The following is a 22645-nucleotide window of genomic DNA, read 5'->3' on the forward strand; positions in this document are numbered from 1 at the left end:
CCTTTATCTGCAATTGTCAGGGAAACGTCCATCTACAAATTCCCAAACTTGGTATTTCACAATTTCATTACCAGGATTCCCATTGCTTAACTCTTCTCAATTCATTTAAGTCCATTAGACTCCTTATAACCTGTGACCCCTTATCTAGATTGGATTCAATACTGATCTCATTAACATTCTAGACTCTAAAATCACATTGATTTTTACAAACAGCTAATGTTTTCTGAATGTTTACTATGCCAAATCCTATACTGAGCATAAAATGCACCTCCCCTCTCCCCCATTTTAACACCTCTGAAACCAGGAACTTTACAATCAATGGTAAGTCATATCTAATTGACGGGTATTTTTTTTTTTTTTTAGCTCGAGTAGCACATGAAATAGTACAATGAAATAATTAGCAGCATCTTAATTAGATGAAATATGAAAGTATATTATCAATCCTGAGGCTGATACTATTATCTCTATTTTTCAGACAAGGAAAAGCGAGGTACCAAAGTGAATGGTAGCTCCCCCAAAGTCATAAAAAGCAAGTAAGTGGCGGGGCTTAGACTTCAACCCAGGCAATCTGACTCTAGAGCCTCGTCTCTTAACTGATTTGCTATGGTAGGCCAGAATCATCTTTACCAGCATTTCTCTCCAATCTTACTATCAGGCCATCCAGTTATTCCAGAAAGTAACATTTACCTAATCCACAGCCACATCAAACTTCCCACCAGGCTTTGCCCTTGCTGTTTAGGCTCTGAATTCTCCATAGACTCCCTGATTTGCTATGGTAGGCCAGAATCATCTTTACCAGCATTTCTCTCCAATCTTACTATCAGGCCATCCAGTTATTCCAGAAAGTAACATTTACCTAATCCACAGCCACATTAAACTTCCCACCAGGCTTTGCCCTTGCTGTTTAGGCTCTGAATTCTCCATAGACCTCCCTACCCGCAATGGTTCTTTCAAAACTTCTTCATTATTCTTAAACTTCCAATACCATTTGCCGAGTCGCCCACCTCACCATCCCAGTAAGGGACTCGTCTCCCACACCACTGGGAAAGTCAGCGCAAGCTGGCAGAAGCTCCGCCATCTCCTTTCTTCTAACTTGAACCCCATCCTGCTTCTCTCTCGGACAACTGTCCCGCCTTACCATGGTTAATATGTTGTCACCTGCGCCCTAGATCACTCATTCCATCATCTTTAATTGCTCTCTGTCCATTAACTTCTTTCCTTCAACCTTCAGAATCAAAGAGATCGCATCTATTTTGAAATATAAGTCACTTGAGGGCATCTGAGAATCTCCTTCTCATTTTTTTTTAAAAAAGATTTTATTTCTTTATTTGACAGAGACAGACACAGCGAGAGAGGGACCACACGCAGGGGGAATGGGAGAGGGAGAAGCAGGCTTCCCTCAGAGCAGGGAGCCCGATGTGGGACTCGATCCCAGGATCCTGGGATCATGACCTGAGCCAAAGGCAGACGCTTAACGACTGAGCCACCCAGGCGCCCCTACTTCTCATTTCTTAATATGCTCTGTGTCTCTTCACACCTGCATTCACTTGATTACCCTGACCTTTCCTCCTTCAACATGAACCATACAACATTTTCCCACCTACTTCTGGAATCTCTCTTCCCCAGGCTTCTGGTTTCACTGCTCCTTTGACCCTGCATCTTTCTTCCAATTTCTTCTTCCATCCACTTTAAATATACCTCTTCCTTCTACTAATTCCCAATTGTGAATTTCAGTGGAAGACTCGACCCACCAGCTTTTTCCTTTCCATGGTCCTCTCAGAATACCTATCCACTCTTGGAAGGTCATCCTTCATTTCCAGGACAGGACTCCTGATAATCTTTCGTGAAGCTCTGAGCCCTTCCCTATTCTTTGGTTATGTATCTCCAACTTGCCCGTAGGATACTTCTACTTAGAGACTCCACCTTAATTCAACATGTCAATTCAATCTTTATTCCTTCCACAACCAGTCCTTCCCTATTCTTAAGAAAAGACTTTTATGAATTTTCCAGCCACTCAGGTTAGAAACAATACTCTGACACCTCTCTCCTGTTACTCTATAGCCAAATAACCACCAACCATTTTTTTGCTCACAAAACCCATCTCTATCACATAGATAACTCAAATAGCTTTCTTATTAATCTCCTGGCATCCAGCCCTACCTTCTCCAATCTACACTGCATGTTCACCTTCAGCGACTTCCCAATGCTTCCTTATTCTGGCACTGTAAGGTACTCAAATTCTCACCCCAACTTAAGCCTTCTGAACGTGTCTCCCCCCTTACCATACTAAGCCCCATTGGGAATACCCACTGTGGTGAGGTAGGGCTGCTCACTAGCCTCTAGATCTGTGCTGTCCAATATAACCGTCACAGGATAAACACAGTTATGTTTAAACATAACGTGATTAAAGTTAAAAAATCAACTCCCTTCAGTTGCACTGGCCACATTTTAAGTGCCACTAGGGCTAGTGGCTATTATATTGGACAGTGTAGATAGCAAACATCTCCATCACTGCTGAAAGTTCTGTTGGGACAATGCTACTGTAGAGATCCTCAACACTCATGCCTAACCTCCCTGGTCTTTCATACCTAGAATGTTCCTCCCTTCTACCTATGCAAATCCACATGTCCTTCCATACCACAGTGGTCCTCATGTGAGTTGTCTGCGTTAACTTCTTCTTATATGATCGTGTAACAACTCTTGCAATGTTGTTACACTTTTTCATTTTTGTGTGTCTTCTAATTATTGGACCACTCAGAACTAATGAATATTCAAGGAAATAAATGAAGCATATACTCACTATAATACTGAATCAAAATTATCAAATTAATGGTATACGTAATATCCCTCTTCCATTAAAAAGATACGTTTTCTTTCAATCTAAACAAACAAAAGATCATGTATTTAGCTGACTAAATGACTTAATTTAATGCCTAATTATAATACTTGAAAGATAATTAGTTCCCCTTTTTTTTCCTTGTGGTGTTCGAAACTGAAAGAAAAAAAAAACCTTGAAGGTCTGAAATACTTCCACTTTGCATAAGCACACCGCAAAGAAACCACAAAAGATAGACAAGGAAAGGAAAATGAATGAATGGTTTGAGTAACTACACCCTAACTACCTGAGATTATAGGAAAAAATATCTATTGTATGGCTACCCTAAAATTAAGGAGAAACTACAAATAAAGTATTTAAAAATTATGTATATAAATATATTTTTGAATCAATAGCTAGACCCTTCTACCCTCCTCTTTGCAAATATGACATAGTGAATATTTATTTATATTGAGCTCAACAGCATATAGATGCATAACTAACTGCTGTGTATGTATGTGTTCTTTAAATTCAAGATTATTGTCTCAAGAAAAATAGTTAAGAAACCAATCCACCACACCATAGATCTGGGTTCCTAACAAGGGAACAAGGCTGCTTATCTGAATACTAGAACTGAGCAGAGATTTGGGGGAAATGGCCAGGTAAGGATTCCTTCAAACCTTCAAAAGCTGGATGCTTTATTTTCAAGAGGGAGTCTCGATTTGAGTTCTGATTTGAGCTTATAACAAAAAGTATAAAGATGTAAAACTGCTCAAATACTGCAGTTCCCAGTATCTTCCTAAAACTCTGATGTGATCACTGGAGTTGAACTATTTATGAAAGTCTTGGCTTTTTCTGTCTGAAAACAGCCCCTCTTATATAAATGAATGTTCTACAGGCTGTTCGTTTCTGCAAATCAGCCAGCAATAGCCGTAAAATGTTACTTTTTTACCTGATAGGACTTGTACATCTCTAAAACTGACTCCATCTTAATAACGCATGCCAAAATGAAGATTTTAATTTAGATTTTAAGTAATTACATTCATGCTACTTAGCTTTGCTTTTTTTTTTTTTTTAAAGGAAGTTACTCTGGAGTAAGTGTTGAAAATTCTTCAGGTATTTTTGCTGCAAATCAGATGACAGATCACCACTATCTGCACTACCAGGTAACAGCAGAAAAGGAGTATCAAGAGCCAAGAGATTTCAGTTTGGGGGAAAAAGATGATGCCCTTATTTGTTATCAAAGCATCCCCTGCTAATCTTGGTACAAAAAATGAAACCAGAGCTTCCAAGTTGTTGAACACATCAAAGTGAGTGGCAAGCCTGGAGAGGACACGGAGGCTCCTCACCCCTTCTTCTGTACCTTCCCCTCCCCTCTACCCTTCTTCCTTCTGTTGTTCCTGAGCTGAATCCTTTATAATAAACCGGTAGTCTGGTAGAGAAAGGGAGGAGAGAAAGAAAGAAAGAAAGAAAGAACAGTAAAACCACATATAGAAGTACCATTACAGAGAATACTTCATCAACCTCATTTTATGACTTAATATCAAATTCCTCTACCTCCTTGTAGGTAAATTATCCTTCTTCTCCTTAGACCTTTCCAATTCTCTCCCTAATACCTGCTAGTTCCTTCCTTAAATACTCTTAACTTTAGCTTTTGGTTAAGAATGTGATTTGCTTTTGAGAGTCAAGAGAGAAAATTTGTAGAGCAGAACTGCCTGATTTAATTTGATCTTGATACAATCTTAGATCTCCCATTTTCTAGCAAGGTCCCATTGATTAAATGAGACATAGGGCTTTTCTTTTCCATCTCTACAATGAAAAAAATCAATTTTAATCTAAAAAATATCTGAGATTGTCAGACTTGATTCTTATTCGGCTCAATGTTAGGTACAAAAAAGTCGATGCCAGGCCAAAAATTATCCTTTTCTCCCCTCCCCAAATTACACTGGATATGCTCAGAGCAAAACCTTAGTAACACAGTGAGCATAGAAGGAAAGGATAAACAAATGAGAACTCAACAACTCTAAGAGTGGTCTGGGTTCTGACTTTCCCTCTTCTAGTCACTTAGGTGAGTGACTCCAGGCAAGTCGGCTGTTTTCTCTGGGCCTCAGATTGCTCAGCTTGATATGAACCAACGGGATTAGAAAATCTTCAAAGCAGCTTTTAACACTAAGTATCTCTATTCTCTACAAAGGAAATTACACATCTTAATGTTTATGAATGCACTTGGCAAGACTGTCCCATGGATGTCCTTCACCTGAAATATCATGCAATTTGGGTACTTGTGTATACAAGCTCACCAGGGCATGTAAACATTTTTGCATTGGAGGATCTTTGGATTGGAGGATGGGAATGAGCAGATACTGGATCCATGGTTTCATCAGATTCTTAAACAAGCCTGACCAAAGAAAAACTGCAGTAACTGCAAGACTACAAAAAAGTAGACATTAAATGTGGGAAAAAAAAAATTCCAGGATTTGCCATTAACTATTTTCATCTCAAAGTACAGGATCTAACAGCTAAGAGAAAACTAATTTTGATGAGATAAACTGACTACTAGAACTTTTCTCTTCACTACCATCAGCTTGTGATACTACAAGAAGAACACAAGGGGAAAGTGGCAGGAATTATCCAGAAAAGCAGAGATGAAAATAATTCAGCACTGAAATGCCTTACTTTTTTGTCAGACTTTTTCTTTCAATTATGTTCTGCTTAAATATGTATAATGTAAACATTATGTTTCTTCTTAAGCACTCAAAAGAAGACAGCACCAGAAGACAGCCCGGAAAAACACAACAGAGGGCAAAATCTGTCTAAAAGCCTAAAAAATAAAAGTCAAGTCATGCCCATACTGGAAGAGTAAAACCCAGCAGAACAATGATTATTTGAATATTCTAGACAGAAAAAGTATACATATAAATATAAATTTAAAAAAAATATATAGTTAGTTAAAAGTGAGGCTCTAGAGTCAGACTGCCTGTTCATAACCCAGCTAAGATTATAAATCATAATCACTCACTAGTTATGTAGCCTGAGGCAAGACACTGAATCACTCTGAACTCAAGTTTCTTTGCCTGTAAAATGTGATAACAACAGTACTTAGGTAAGTTTTGGGGTTTCCAATAAGGTATGAGTATTAAAAATAAGCATACAGTAAAAACTCAGAAAAATATTAACTCTATTCTAAACCAAATTAGGGTCTATGATAAATATGATCCAGAGAAAAATCAATCTCATTTTATCCAGTACTTCAATTATCACTTCCAAACTGTTTTTTATTTTATCAAGAGCAACTAATAGGTGGAAAAATTAATGATACATCCCTTACTTTTCCTGACCCCACAAACTCATAAGGAGTAGTAAGCAGAGAAGTAGCTGAAAGAGTAGAAAGGAAAAGCAGAAGGTCCTAGAGCAGCACTGTCCAGCAGACCCTTCTATGAAAATGGAAATGTTCAATATACATTGTCCAATATGGTAGCCCCTAGCCACATGTGGCTAGTGCTACTGAGAAGATGAATTTCAATTTTACTTACATATCCATACGTAGCTATAGCTACCTTATTGGATAGCACCTCCCCAGATGACCCATAAACTGAATAAAGATTGCCAGAAATTTCATCAAAAAACAAGTCTTCTTTTCCTGACTTTTTCATACATTCAATTCAAATATCTTTGCTTTCAGTGGAGACCTGGTAACCGTGACTAGTTAAAGAAATAACATGCCAGCTGATCCATCAATACAGTGCAACTCAGTGCTAATGAAAGGATCAGAGATAAGTATGTGGACCCTAAGAAGGTCCCTAAGGCCACGTTAAATTCAAGCTCACATGAAGCCTGATTCAGTATACAGGATCAAGAGCTGCAACGGTCCTTATCAGAACCCCCAGTGCATCTGTCTCTCCACTACCAAATGGAAAGCTACTTAGACAATGCAGACTGAACATCCTTTCGTTTATCTTCAACTTCTTCGGAAATTCAGAGTTCTGTAAGCCTTTCCCTCTTTCAGAAACACCAGCGTTCCTGGGCAGCTCAGCCTTTCCACTATAAACAAAATCCATGTACCACCCATATCTGAAGTATAACGCCAGACTCCTGCTTAGCTGCCCCTGTAATATGGTTTAATTATGATGACTGAACTAATAGGCTGACATCATAGACTTTTACAGGCTGACCCCATGTCATCCTGATGTATCATTTTGCACCAGTTCAGTGCTGTAAATCAATTTAAGATCTCAAGCAGGTTGAAAAGGCTGGTAATGATGCTTTCTCTGCTGTCTCTGGAGACTCTACATTATACACAACTTACATTATTTATAAAGTCTCAACGATGCCTCCATTAGCCTTGTAAGACTACACAAATGAGATCTTTTATACACACAAAACTTGGTCTTGATTATGTAGGTGACTACAGCTTAAATATAGTCATCTAATTACACCCCAGTTTCTTCTTCTTCCTATCTAACCAAGTCATTAAATTTTATCTTTAAACCAGAATTACTATACATCAAAATCACAAACTGAAATTTAGTTTTTAATAAATTGCATGTGGGAAAATGGGACTTACTTAATGCTTTAATGAACTTAGTAGGAAAAAATGACTTAAATTCCAAGAGCTGTAAGAGGTTAACATTTTAATTGCCTAAAAACGGTCATTTCTCTAAAATGCAAAGGTCATCAGCTCTTCAAGGGTATAAAACCAATGGATACTACAAAAAGGAAAAATGTATTTGGTTACCTACCTATGGTTGGAGGGGTCAAAACTAAATCAAGGACAAATCCCTATCCTCAGAAGAAATCTGATCCTGCCGGATCCTCCAGAGGCTCTGGCATCACCCACCTCTAGAAAATCATCTCTCACGTCCCTGGTTACAGTTTCCTAAGAATTGCAATATCATACAAATGTATACCACCTGCAGAGAACTATCAGATAACTGCAAATGGGAAAGAGAGAGGGACAGAGGACAAACACCTTAATCAGTTCAGCATACTGAGGCCTGGCACCTACATCAGAATAACAATAATGCAAAATATTTCTACTACATGAAAATGCTGGGGCCCTGAACCTGGGTCCTGCCTCGATTTTTTTTTTCTTTGTTTTGTTTTGTTTTGAAATAGTGGTTCCAATACAGCTCAGCTACCTCCCATAAAACGTAAAGTGGTAATTATAAACAAGATGAAAAGTCAACACGGGCAGAGAACAGTTTTCTCATTGTTACTGAAAGTAGGCATGTTACCCACCACAGGCAATCAGAGCAAGAAACGTTCTGAAATGAAGGCATTCTGTGATTGAGGTGCCAAGAGTTTCAGCAACAGGATGACATACTGAAATCATGCGACTTCTATATCATTCCACACACTCTGAAACTTCAGACACAACGGAAAGAAGAGAACAGGAGGGCAAAGAAAAAGGCCAGCTACCCCAGCACTCACGAAAGCGATGCTTTCTCAAGGAGATGGTGCTGAGATGCGCCTCAATTTCCAGCAGGGAAGCGTCTTACTGGCTGTCTTGCACAGCAGACTGAAAAATCGTATGCGCCTCAAAATAAACAAAAGCCGCAGCTACTGTAGTTGTAAGATCCGGCAGGCATTTGTTCTTCCTCCCTTCCTAAAGTACATCAAGGAAAGGTTCTCCCTTTAAGCCTACATGTATATTAAGCAACTAGAAAAACAAGCCCACGTCTGTCTCTCTCACACCCACTCCCCCCGCCACCTTCCTACGGCAACCACCCCGAGAAACACTAACAAAGACAGAGAGCGGAGTAAATGAACAGTTGTTCAACAGCGAACTCACAAATACACATGCAGTGAGGCAATCGAATCCGGTAAAGGGAAAGGAATGAGACGACACTTGGGAGACGCACGGGGTGTAGGCGGAAGAGGAAAAAAAAAAAAAATTACGCGCCGCCGCCAATCCTTTGAATAAATTAGAAGGAATTTCGGTGCGAACTTTCCTTGACCTCGACCCCCAAGAGGCTCGCTGGGGCAGAGAAAGGACCCCGTCTGGGATGCGGAGGGGCGCGGGGCACCCCGTGTCTCCCTCGTGCCAGACCCGCTCCGCGAGGCGCCGACCGCGTAGAGGGCAGCACCCGCCGCTGCCCTCCAACTCCCGCAAGGGTCGCCCGGGCCGGCGCGGGACACAATGGGCCCGCGGGCAGCGCGGACCGGCCTCGGCCCGGCTGCGGAAAGGGAAAGAGAAACGGGGAGCGGGCGGAGGGGGAGGGAGGGAGGGAGGGAGGGGAGGTCCCGCCGCTGCCAGGGCCGGGGGCGAGGCTCGGGGCCGAGGAGCGCGGCTTCCCCACCGCAGACCCAACAAAGACGGGAGGGGAACCCCGGCCGAGCCCTGCCCGGCCGGCTGGGCTTCAGAGCAGGAGGAGGTGGCAGGTTCGCTCCTCGGAGCGGCCGGGAGGCGCCATCATGGGGGGGGGTCCCCCAGTCCGCCCCACGCGGGGAAGAGCCCCCTCCTCGCCGCGGCCCGCGTCACCGGCCCCGCACAACCGCGGCAGCCCCGCGGGCCCGCGCTTGCCCCACAAGAGGCGGCGGCGGCTCTGGAAAGCCCTGGGCGCCGAGGGAGGGCGGGGACGCGGCAAAGGAGAAAGTTGGGTTCGGGTCTGTTTCGTTTTACCGGGTTGGCGGCGCGCCCGTCCGGGCGGGCGCACGAGTGGCCGGGCGAGCGGGGTCCCGCGGCCCCGGTCCCGCCGGCGGGGCGCTGCGCCGCGCTGCGCTGCGCTCGCAGGGTCCCTCCCCGCGCCTCGGCCCGGGCTGAGCCGCTCGGCCTCTCCTTCCTCCTCCCGCCCGCCCGTTCGCTCGCTCGCTCGCTCGCTCCCGGAGCCTGGATTGATCTGGTCGCGCTGGCGTCAGGGAGTCGGAGCCGCCCAGCCTCCACTCTTCGGCTGCCAATACCCGGCGCACTCGCCCGCCCGCACGCTCGCTCGCTTGCTCACACGCGCACCCGCGCGCCGCCGCCGCCGCCGCCGCCGCCGCCGCGCGACCAGGGATCCTCTCCAAATTCCCGGCCGGTTAGCGCGAGCGCGGGGCCGCGGGGCCAGTCACCCCCACCCCCCGCCTGCGGCCCCACGCCCCATTTATTCCGAGGAGAAAAAAACAACTTTCCTCCTCCTGCTTCCTTTAGTCCCGGTGGAGCGGACTTGGTGGTGCATTATCCTCAAATGAAGTTCGGTGTTCAATATTTATTTTCTGAACTGCTCATCACCCGTCTACCGCTCGCTCCGAACCCTATCGTTAAACGTGGAGTGCGTTTTTGACAATTATCTTTCGAGGCTCCCCTTTTCATGTCTAGTTTCCATTGCCCTTCACTAACTTTTCGATGTTTTGCGAGCCCCAGAAGTTGCACGTACCCAGAATTGGATAGCCTGGTACTTACTATTGCATGTGCTTATACCAAGCCCCGAATCAATAAATGTGCTTTGTGCCAGTTCAATATCTAATGATTCGAGTAGGTAACCTAGTTGTTCCAAATAGTGACAGATGCCACAATGGAACTCAATTTTTGATCCAATTTCTACTCTTTTATATGACACCCACCCCCTAAAATAAAAACAAACTGGCTCTCATCTAATCTGCATAGACACTGAACATATCTTTTTGTAAGAATTAATTTTTCCCTTGGCTAGCTCTCTGGAAGCTGGCATGAAATCTTGGATAATTACCATAATGTTGAGTTATGTTTAGAGAGGAATAATTACTCTGAGGAATAAATTTCTCATGAACCCAAAGAATCATTACCATCAATATAAAGAAAATATCAAAGACCGAGGTAAGTTAATAGTACTCTCCAATTGTTCATGGACCTTTACATGCCCACATTCTATTTTAAATTCTTATTTCTTTCTTTATTTTTGCATTTCATGTTTAATTATTCAAAGGAATTGCAACAAATCCCATAAAACATAAAATACCATTTATAAACTATAGATCGGAATTATTTCAGTTAATTTCTTCATTAAACTATTTGAGCACTTACTGGTCGAATCTTGGGTCTCATCTTATTTTCCCTAAAAGCATCATTTGACACAGTTCATCATTCTCTGCTCCTTGGAACAACAGCTGGAGTGAGCCTTGTGAAATGCCACTCATATCAGGTCACTCCTCTGCTCAAAACCCTTCCCTGATAAATAGCATGTGCTGTATACACAATGGAACATTATTCAGTCATTAAAAAGAATGAAATACTGACACATGCTGCATGAATGAACCTTGAAAACATTACGCTACGTGAAAGAAGCCAGACACAGAGACCACGTATTGGATGCTTCCATTTATATGAATTTCCAGAAGAGGCCTGTCTATAGAGACAGAAAGTAGAATGGTGGTTGCCTGTGTTTGGGGGAGTAGGGAAGTTGGGGAGGAGTGATAGCTAAAGGTTACAGAGTTTCTTTTTGGGGATAAAAAAGTTCTAAAATTATTCTGTGATGGTAGTTACACAACTCTGTGGATATACTAAAAGCCATTGAATCGTACACTTTAAATGGGTAAATTATACGGTATGTGAATTTTATTTCAATAAAGCTGTTTAAAAAAGACATGACAACTAAACACAGGGTGTGATTCTTGATTGGATCCAGGATTGTGGGGGAAGTTATAAAATGACATGATAACACTTATTTTTTTATGTTACAAAAATTATAAAATTATTACATTTTAACCTACACATGACCTTTCCTAGTGCAGTCCTAGTAGCCGCAAGTGATAATTATGAATACTATACATGCTTTGCAATTTGATTGCAAAGTTATTGTCTTTGTCAAGTTATTTCTTTAAATGGTAATAAAAACTTGGATACTTTTTTAAAAGGACATTATTGGGACAATTGTCAAAGCTTGAATATGGCTTGTGTATTAATATCATTGTATGAAAAGATCTTCCCTTGGCTCCCCATTTCATTCAAAATGAGAGTTCTCACCATGTGTACAAAACCCTACTTGATCTGCCCTCCCAACTCTTCCTTTCCCATTCTCACCTGGTCTCCTACTCTCTCCCTTGCCTACTTCCTCAAGTCAGCCTGGCCTCCTCCTCACAAGTCCTGGAGCAACCTGGGCACAGTCCCACCTCGGGGCCTCCACACTAGCTGTCTCCTCCCCTCCCTCCCCTCCCGCAGGTCTTCACCCAAGTGTTCCACTCTCGATGAGGCCTACCCTGGCCACTCTATCTAAAATTCTACCCACCCCTCCCAAACACGTGTATTTTATAATCCTCTTTCCCTATCACTACCTAACTACTTTCTTAGCCAAAAGAGCAGGACTTTTAGTCTGTTCTGTTCATTGTTATTCTCCCAGAGCCTAGAGTAGTATCTAGCACCCTGTAGGAGCTTATTAAACACCTGTTGAATGAATGAATGAATGAATGAATGAACGAACGAATGAGTGGAGCACAGTTCTAGTTACAGGGCATATAGTGGCAAACTACACAGATAAAAATCCCTGCTCTCATCAAAGAAGACAAATAATGAATAAATACACAAATATGCTAGCTAGTGGGTGGTACATGGGATGGAAGAGGCAAAGTAGAAGGGATTGGGAATGGGGGAGGTTGCTGTTTCTATAGGGGTAGGGTAAAGCTCCCGAATAAGAGGTCTTGGAGGAAGAGAGGGGGCATGCCACTGATCTAGGAGGAGGGTCTCCAAACTCCCAAGCAGAGTGAAGAGCAAGTACAAAGCCCCTGAACCTGAGTCTACTTAACCCATTGGCCGGAGAGCCAGGAGGCCAGTGCACTGACACAGGGAGAAGCTACGCACAGGAGGAAAGAGAGTGTGTGGGTCCAGGTGCACCTGCGCCGGTGGCTGCAGAGACAGAAAGATAGGGAAATTCTCTTCTACTACTTCTCTTATCTTAGCGAAATAGCCACGGACCTTACTTCCTGAGAATTGTGAGGGTGGGAGAGACTATGGAGGTTGGGAGAGAGAGAAGCAGATATGAAAGAGTTATCTTCTAGGAGAGTTTGAGAGCAAATGGACGAGGCAAATGTGGTAGGATTGCCAGGCAGTGCTATTAAGTGCCCATTTGAGGTTAGTGGTCATGAATTTAAAGCAAGACCAGTCAGCAGGGCTGTGGATTTTTCTCCAGCCATGTCAGCCTAAGGGGACAGTGCTAGGGTTTTGCAGGTGGGTGTGATGGAGGGAAAGAGGGTCAGAGAGCAGAGGGTGTGGGCAGCGGAGTGACTGTGGCGGGCGGGCTGTGGGAAGGAGGGAGGTGAGGACATGAAGGAGTGGAGAACAAAGGAAAGGTGATAGGATCAATGGATTGAAGGTCCCATGAAGTCCAAGAATTGGCCGAGTTGGGACCCACTCCCAAATGCTGGGAACAGTCTGAGAATGGGATGCTTGAAATTATGGAGCTGGGGCAGTTTGGGGAAATGTCAGGATCTAGCAGTGTGACCAGAGAAAGTGGGTGGCTAAGGCAGGGAGATGGACAAGCTCCTCAAAGAAAAGGAGGTATCAAGGAACTGAAGGCAAACTAATTATGCTATTGAGCTATCTTGTTTAAAAAACAAAAACAAAAAAACAACCACTAATCATTTATAATAAGGCGAGCTCTTAAAATTGGCTGCAAATATTAAATATGCAAAATATGAACCCAGGAATTTATTTTAAGAGATGGTTCTACTCAATAGAAAAATAAATATGATGTAGGATTTGTGTAACAGCTCCTTAAGTGAATTTAAATGAATCAATTTCCCTGGAGTGAGCCCACCAAGGATCACTGGTGCAGTATTCCAGACACTAAACAGGAATGTTTCAGTGATAACTAAAGTTGGGGGAAAAGTGCAAATTATGAATTTTTGATGTTGAAATCCCTCTATTCTCTCATCACACCTTTTCCTCCGCAGAGTTTTTGGCTGCTTGTGATTAGGAATGTGTTTAGGCATGCTGTTTTGTATATCCATGGGAAGACCCTACCTGCCTTCTAAGTAATATCAGGGTGGGAACTGTGTCTAGTTGTTTCCCCGCTGCATGCCCAAAGTTTACACAGACCTATCACAGGAGACACCCAAATATTTGCTGAAAGAATAAATATCTAATTGAACTGTGGTGAAAATTCCAGTTGGTGTTTTTCTTAAAGTAGGGCATACTTCGCGGTAGGGGTTCTTTCTCATGATTGCCTTCGCTCCCAAGTCTGAATTTCTAATTTATTATTTATTTAAGTGTATTTAAACTTCTAATTTAAAATTTCTGTTTATAAATGCTAGGAATTTGCAAAAAAAGTTGTTAGCCCTTTTTCTAAGAGTTTCTTTTTTAAAAACATCTTTTTTAAAAAAAGATTTTATTTATTATTTATTTGAGAGAGAGAGATTGAGAGAGAGAGCATGAGTGGAGTGAGGGGCAGAAGAAGAAGCAGACTCCCCACTGAGCAGTGAGCCTGACGTGGGGCTCAATCCTGGGACTCCGGGATCATGACCTGAGCTGAGGGCAGACGCTTAACTAACTGAGCCACCCAGGCGGCCGTCTAAGAGTTTCTTAACAGTCTGTATGCTACAAGTTCTGTGTGAACATTTTACAGTAATTATTATTGTGACAGAATTTTATAGGAATTCCCACAGTTTCTGAAGTTTGTGGGATGTTCTATAATCTTTGCTTAGCGGAATTGTTCTCTGGGACCCCATTTCCAGGCAGGGGTCAGGCAGGACAGTGTGTACAGCATCTAGACACAGGCCCCGGAAGACTATTTCTTCCTCCATTTGCCTGCCGCACAGAACTTCAATGCTGTTATTCCCCAGAGCCTCCTAGTGAATATTAATGCTACTGAACTCCTAAAATACAATACAGAGTCAGCATTTTCTGCTTATCTGATCTCTATTAATTTGACCATAATTAACAAAGACTGACCCCAATTTTATGAGTTTGCTACCTATTGTTCCAACTGATGTTTCTAACAAATGTTCAGACCCAAGTTTGTGCCCCCACACTAAACTGCTGACTTGTCACATCTACTCCTTGCCAGGTAATCATATGGGGAGAAGTTTCCATGGGTTCATTCCTTCCCTAAGACGTTCACGTCTTTCTCCAAATGATCTCACGTCCTTCCTTTCCCTTTACCCTCAGGTACTTGGATCTTGTGCTTAGACCTCTACGGTGGCCCTCAGACTCTCCTCCATGCCTCAAGTGACCCTTGTATCATTCTAATTGCTGAATAATCCCCCACAAGGAGTTGTTTGTCCATGTCATTCCCCTGATCAAAAAGTTCAGTGGGTGAGCAGGGCCTCCCAATAGACTTCTAACTCTGAGGCCTGGTACCCAAGGTCCCTTGAAGTATGACCCAGACCCACATTTTCCTGCCTGGTCTCCTTCACTCTCCCACACAAACACGGGCAAATTTGCAATGATATTCCTCCAATTTTTTTTTGTTCATACTGCTATATGATCCCAGCATCTCCAGTTTTCAAAATTCTACCTGTTCTTTAAGGTCCAACATCATCTCCTAGCCATTAAACAAACAAGCAAACAAAAATACTTCTTAAAGCTGGGATGGATGGGTTTATCGATCTCAAAATCCTCATTTTAACAAATGAAGGAAGTGAAGTCTAGCGAAGTTCCGTAATTTGCCCAAGGTCAAGAAACTAGTAAATGGTAGAATTAAGTCCAATTTTGGGCCTCCTAATCCAGAGTAATCTCTTCTCCATACCAAAGCTTCATCCCCAAGGCCTTCTCTGCTCCCTTCCTCACGCTGTGCCCCATGCTCTTGGTAGCTATGTGTCGCATGTCACATAACACTCATCCTTCGACTCGTTAACTACATACATATCATGAGCTCCCACAATACATTGTAGAATTGGATGAATAATGACTACCCTTTTCTCCCACAAACGGCTAGTTTTTTTTCTCTTCACTGACACAATATTTTGGCACAAATCTCACGAAAAGGGCCACATTCCGCTGCTGTTATATATCAAATTCATAACAGCTAGAGTTTACTGGGCATGTACCTGGAACAATGTAAACACCTGAGAGGCATCATCTTACAGTCTGAGAGCCTCCCTATGAGATAGACGCCACTGACCTCATCCGCTGGTAGTATCAGCGCCTACTGAATAGGGTTTGTGGGGAACCATAGTGATAACGGTAATAGCTAATACATATTTAGTGTTTCCAATTTTCCAGGCATTGTTTCAAGCACCTTACATACATGTTACTAACTCCTTTATCCTTCAGAACAACCCAATGGTATAGGTATCATGTTATCTCCATTTTACAGATGAAGAAAATGAAGCACCATGATGTGAAGCGCCTTGTCTAAGGTCACAAAGCATGTAATGCCTCCAACGGGCATGGTATCTGGTATATTGTATGTGTTCGATAAAGGTAGTCAGTTTTCTTTTCACTAAATGTTCATAGTGCCTCCTGCGCGCTGGGCACAATTTCTGCCTCTGTAGTCAAGTGTTTTAGGTGGACTCGTACCGACAAAATATTTAGTGGACTGGTCAGTTTTTAAGTTTTAACGACAACCCGATTTCAAAAAAAAAAAAAATCTTAAATAGTTTTGCTTCTGGTAGCGATTTCTCTTCACTAAGCCTGCATCCACTGGCAAGTTTGCCCAAGTTCAAAGGCGAGATTTGGCTGCCTTTAACACGAAAGCTAAATGTCAGTGGCTTAAGCAATAAATAAATTTACTTTATCTCTTGCAAAAAGAAGATCAGAAATAGGAATTCCAGAGGTGGGAAGGCAACTCAAAGATGTCTGGGCTGAGATCTCTGTGATTTCCTTGTCCTCTCCCTTGTTGTCGATTATTTTTTTTAAAAGATTTTATTTATTTATTTGAGAGAGAGCATGAGAGGGTCAGAGGGAGAAGCAGACTCCCTGCTGAGCAGGGAGCCCGATGTGGGACTCGATCCCGGGACTCCAGGATGATGACCTGAGCCGAAGGCAGTCGCTTAACCAACTGAGCCACCCAGGTGCCCCCCTTGTTGATTATTAAATGGTTGCTGCAGCTTTAGTCATCACATCTGCATTCCAGGCTGGAAAAAGAAAAGGGTAAACTGAGGCCGGAGCCCCTTTAAGGAACACACGCTACCACCACCATCTGTGGTAGGCCATCACTACTATGACACCTGCCTACTTCTCTCTCTCTTTTTTTTTTAAATTTTATTTATTTATTTTGACAGAGAGACACAGAGAGAGGGGACACAAGCAGGGGTAGTGGGAGAGGGAGAAGCAGGCTTCCAGCGGAGCAGGGAGCCCAATGCGGGGCTCGATCCCAGGACGCAGGGATCATGACCTAAGCCGAAGGCAGATGTTTAACGACTGAGCCACTCAGGTGCCCCTGCCTACTTCTCATTAGTAAATCTTGTCATACGGCCCCCTCTGTTTGCAAAGATGGCTGGGAAATGTCATTTTTTGTTTTTAATCCTAGAAAACTGCCACGACAGATGGTATTTCTGCTGGTGATGAAGACGGAGAAGGATGAATGCAATGATGTGCTCCACATGGTTCGTACTGGCTTATGAGAGCCGATGGTTAAATTTTCAGTTGGTTTTTTTGTTTTTTGTTTTTTGTTTTTTTTTAACAAGCCGGTTGTTAAACACCACGACAGCCTGAAATTGGTCACAGTGGGAGTCTTTACACCACAAAAATTGGCAAACACCACAAATTAAGGCCTTTAAAAAAAAAAAAAAGCCAGTTGTCAAACACTTATCAGCACACCACTGAATTTGGATAGGTGACTAGGAGTCCCAGAAAATTTTTTATTTTGCCTTATTATATTTGTCATTTATTTCCGACTAGAATGGCTAAGACTTGTGAACACTTAGGCAGGCAATCTTTTGACGTTCTTGGTATATTAATAATCGCCCTCTCTTTATTCCATAGGCATATGCTCTTACATTGTGTTTTGATATTTCCTCAGGGGACGTACAAGTTGTTCTTTGGTAGTCAGTCAGGGATGTCATGAAAATATTGTAAATGTCTCTTCAGGAACTTGGAAAGGTTTTGCGTAAAAAAATAGTCTGTTCTGGTAAGCTGTGCAGAAACACATGCAGAAACAGCCTCTCTGTTTGTATTTGAGGCAAGTATGGGATCAGGCCCTGCCTAAGACAGAGCAGCTTTTCTAAGCTAAGGTATAACTTCACCGAAGTATCAAAAAATCGTTTAAAATAATTTCTTCTTCCAAAATGTATTCCTGGGAAGAGAGTAAAGTGGTAAAGTGGAACATTTTCTCCTTCTGGTTATGAGGAAGAATCAATAGTTTTTCACTCTTAAAGAAGAAACTCCCCAGGTAGGTCTTCTCTGCTTTTCTTTTGAACACAAACAGGCACTTAAAAACACAACACTGATAGGGACAAAGAATGCCTTCCCTTTGGTTTGAAGGAGGCAATAAGAAGAATGATTTCAGGAGCTGAGCCAAAAATGAGAAGAAAATCTCAAGGGCTTGTGAACATGACCCTACCCTAGGGCTCTTGCCTCTAAAATAGAATTTAGGTTATTTAGAAATGAGCACCAGAAACAAAGTCACATGTGAATTAGAGTTGTAAAATGTATCTTAGATTTTTCTTTTTCTATTATTGTGATAAATGGACAAGAAGAAGCCTTTGAAATTTTACATTAAAGTTTCCTTTAAGTTTTTATTTCTCTGGATACTGCATTTTAGGACAGAAATTTTTAGTGTTGTTTTGTCACCTTTAAAGTCCATTATATAATTGAAGCTAGTAAGGTGGGGTTTTTTTGTTGTTGTTTAAAAGGTTTTTCTTTTAAAAATCTTGCCTTGTAGGATTTACTGTAGCTAATGTTACCCAAATGCCGCAGTTGAGATGATGATCCTTATTTGAAAATAAAAACACTGATCAGTAGTGATCAATCTAGAAGCCTCGGGTATCCAACTGACCCAACCACGTTTGAGCTCTGTCCAGGATTTTTTTGGAGGATGGACAATAAATAACACTTGCTTCCTGTCCTGAGTATGGAGACAAACCAGAACCAAACCCAGAAGTCAGACAGATGGAACTCAAAATATGATCTTTATTAATTATAAAGTGTATTGCAACATTTAGCCATAGACTTGTGGCCAAATTGGCTTGCTAATATTTTACCTCCAAACTGGAAAGTCTCAGGCATCAGCAGAGTGGAACAGCCCACAGGCTGCAATTTACTTGCACAGCGGTGGATCAAAAAGGTCATTCCCTCACAGAATGCTCTTCTTCTAGTTTCCTAGAGGGTTATTTCACTCTGTATCTTCTACACTGCATATACCCAGTTAGCTCATCCTTCAAAAGAAGGCCAATGTTGCCCTTTTCCACCTGAGACAAAGTGATCAGGTTTTGGTTGTTGGGTTTTTTTTTTCTTCCCCCTTTATCACAGAAATACTCCACTCTGCCTAAATAAAGTCCCCTAAAGTTTGCATTTTGTTTTTAAGGAGTTCAAACTCAAATTTTATCCCTTTCAAAGTGTTTGCAGTTTGATGGACCTCCAAAGCTGTAACTGCTGAGTTAAAATGCCTTGTGCAAAACCAAAGGAGAGAAAATAATAAGTAAAAGATGGGATGATGACTATAGAGGGTCCTGGCAAAAGCCAAATAACAATATTGATTCAGTCAGGAAATGTTTATTGAGTGCCTACTATGTGGCAGTACAGTTTTAGGCACCAGGATTACTCTGGAGAACAGTAGCTTTTACTCTTGGTTGGCACATATTTTAATTGGGGAGACAGACGACGAACAGGGGAAGACTAAGTAAGTTAAGATGTGATCATCTAAGCTTTGAGGACATAAAAGAGGTTAGTGTGACAGTAGCTTCAGGGAGTGGGCAGGGTTCTACTTTCTTTTTTTAAAGATTTTATTTATTTATTTGACAGAGAGCAAGAGAGCACAAGCTGGGGGAGCAGCAGGCAGTGGGAGAAGCAGAGCAGGAAGCCCGATGCAGGGCTGGATCCCAGGACCCTGGGATCATGACCTGAGCCAAAGGCAGACTGAGACACTCAGGCGTCCCAGAGATCTACTTTAGATAGGGTGGCCAGAGAGGGCCTACCTGAGGGGAGAACTTTGAGCTGAGATGTGGACAACGAGAAGGAAGCTGAAGAAATTATAGGTCATTTGGAGACCCTCATAAAGGCTTTGAATTTTATTCGAAGCGTGACAGGAAATAGCCGTTGAATAGTTTTAAGCAGGGAAGACACAGGATTTGGGTTACATTTTCCTGGCTTCTCTGTAGAAAAGTGGGAACAACGGAAGAATCCAAAGTGAAATCAAGTAGCCCAGGGAGGAGGCTTCTACAGTGGTCACAAGAGAAAATGGTAGATTGGACTAGGGGTTAGTGATGGCGATGGACCAAAGAGGCGAGAATGCTGTAGTAAGGATAAACACCTCTTTTACTATAAGTTTCAGGAGGACAAAGATTGGTACAGGGAAAGTTATCTTTTCCTGGTGACTTGAGTTCCTGTAAATTTCAGGAGCTAGGTATACGTATATAGATAGAGAGATAGATAGATAGATAGGTAGGTAGATAGATAGATAGACAGGTAGGTAGGGGATAGAGATATACAGATATATATATTGCTTGTCGCACATTTATATTTTCCAACCACGCTCTAAACAACCTTGAGTCTTCTCTTCAAAAATAAAGAATTACAGAATTTCTCCACCAGCAACTCCTTTTTTTCCCTCTCGTGTTAACTTTTCCTCTTTATGGCCCCTTCCCCCAAACAATAAATGTGCTCTAATATCTTCCATTCTAGAAACACATCTATACAAACATTCATAAACATACAAAAAAGAGCCACTAAAATAAAACCCCTCTTGTTCCCCAATATTTCTCTATTTATTTCTCTATCTATTTCTGTGTCCCTTCTTGTCCAAACTTCCTGAGAGAGCAGTTTATACTTCCTGCCATCTCCGTTTTCTTAGATCCCATTCACCCTGTGACCCGCTATAACCTGATTTCGATTTGCACTAGGGCATCCAAACTATTCTTGCTAAGCGAGGGCCACTGCATACTGCTGGGAAAGTTGTGTATATACAACCTAGCCCTGGTTAAGATTTCCTTGACCTTCATATTGCCAAATCCAATGGATGTTTGTCTGTCTTCTGCTGGATGGTTCAGATTCACCAGACACTATTCATCATTTGTTTACTCTCAAAAGCTTTAATTTTGGGAAAGCTGGCCATGATGCTAATATCCATTCCTAGAGAACTAGTTGAATTAACATACTGGAGTACTTTGGAACTGTAATAAGGAATGAAGGTTGTTTTCTATATGCTGCAGGAATGTATCTGCAGGATATATTGTTAAGTGAACAAAGTAAGGTGGAGAAAAGTATGTATAGTTTTCATCAATGTAGATATGTTATCTGTTTTAAGAAAGTGGAGGGATATGAATATATATCTCTATATATTTGCTAATAACAAAACAAAAATGAAAGAATAAACCAAAACTTTAAAAAAATTTATATATAGGGGAGAGAATAAATTGGAGAAAACGAGAATAGAAACTAGATTTCACTGAATATACCATGTTTTTTAGATTTGACTTTGGAGCCATGGGAATGTTTTGCCTAACTATAAAGCAAAGACAATTTTTAAAAAGAAACAATAAAAAACTAAAATCAAAAAAAACAAATGAGCCTAACTGTGAATCAAGCCTGTGGCATAAAGAGAGGAAATATTTCAAATGACAACAAATACAGTAATCTGCCTGTAAATACTTAGTGGGATATACTCTAAGGACAAAAATAACTAAAAAAAAATCAAACTATTTTCATAAGTCATATTGTTAGTGATAATATTGGGCATTTTAATTCTGAAATGGTGATAAAAATAATTATTTTAATATTGTTGCAAACTAAGACGTTCAGCATAAGGCAAAAGCAATACAAATGCAAATTCAATTAGCAATAATCGCGCCTTGGGTAAGCGTCATTAGCTACGATACTGCCACTGCAAATTCAAATGACTTAACTACAAATGCTTTGATCTGATTTTTGAACTGGGAACATCAGTATGAACTTATGAGGTATTTTGTCTAAAAATACATATTGCTTGGCTCATTTGAGGAAAAAAATCCTAGAAATAATTACCAATGTAATAGCAATGAGCACCTTCGGTTCCCAAATTGTGGTCTCTGATTACCATGTCCCATTAAAGAAACTGGAACGTTTTTTGAGAAATAAGTGATTCCAGATCTGGAGTAAAAAATGTGTTAGTTAAACTGTGTGAATCATCTTGTCATAGCAGAAAGCAAGGAAGCTAGCAATTGCTCCTGGCTTTATTTCAGAAAACTCAAGAATGGACTTAAAGAGGCTCCCGTAAGCCAAAGATGGGACAATTTGTACGTCAATAAAATACTTGCAATAGATTAAAATACACAAAAATATTTAAATGAATGACTTTATGAAAATACTTTGAAAACATCCCTCATTTGATCACATTAGATACTAGGGAACCAACTTATATTGAAACCCGGTAAATAAAAAGAAAGAATGATGCATTTATTCTGCCTTTCTTATATGACGATATCTCCAGGTAACCAGTAGGTGGTATGGGAAAGTTTCTCTTTATAAAAGTAATCCCATTAACAAATGAAAAAGGGATACATGAAAAAGAATGATGGAATCATACTACTACTATATTATAATTTCCAATCAAATAAAAGATCTAGATAATAATCATCAATGGCTGCTATCTCACCAAAAGAAAGGTAACCAGAAGTGCACAATACCTCCTGTGAGGGTATTCTTGCCAAAAAATGGAACATAAATTGGTCAAGCCTTGCCTCTAGATCTAAACTACCAATATACAGGAAATATAGTGGATACAAGAACATATCAAATGACACAATGGAGACGTTCAGCAAAGTCCAGAATGAGGGAAATTCTACAGGACCCAGTTTCTTCAATTA

At 41.4% G+C, this 22645-nt stretch overlaps 1 protein-coding gene across 1 annotated transcript in view; it reads right to left on the minus strand.

Annotated features, from left to right (window-relative positions):
* The window catches only part of SMAD1 (SMAD family member 1), a 73092-nt gene extending 63580 nt beyond the window's left edge, over positions 1–9512 (minus strand). The window contains exon 1 of the mRNA XM_028102268.2: positions 9438–9512. The gene's annotated coding sequence lies outside the window, so the exon portion shown is untranslated. The remainder of the gene's footprint in view (positions 1–9437) is intronic.
* Between the last annotated feature and the right edge of the window lie 13133 nt (positions 9513–22645).

The sequence above is a fragment of the Eumetopias jubatus genome, unplaced genomic scaffold (genome assembly GCF_037043125.1).
Source record: "Eumetopias jubatus isolate StellerSeaLion01/CBP00866 unplaced genomic scaffold, mEumJub1_p1.0 scaffold_2, whole genome shotgun sequence".
Taxonomy (NCBI): Eukaryota; Metazoa; Chordata; class Mammalia; order Carnivora; family Otariidae; genus Eumetopias; species Eumetopias jubatus.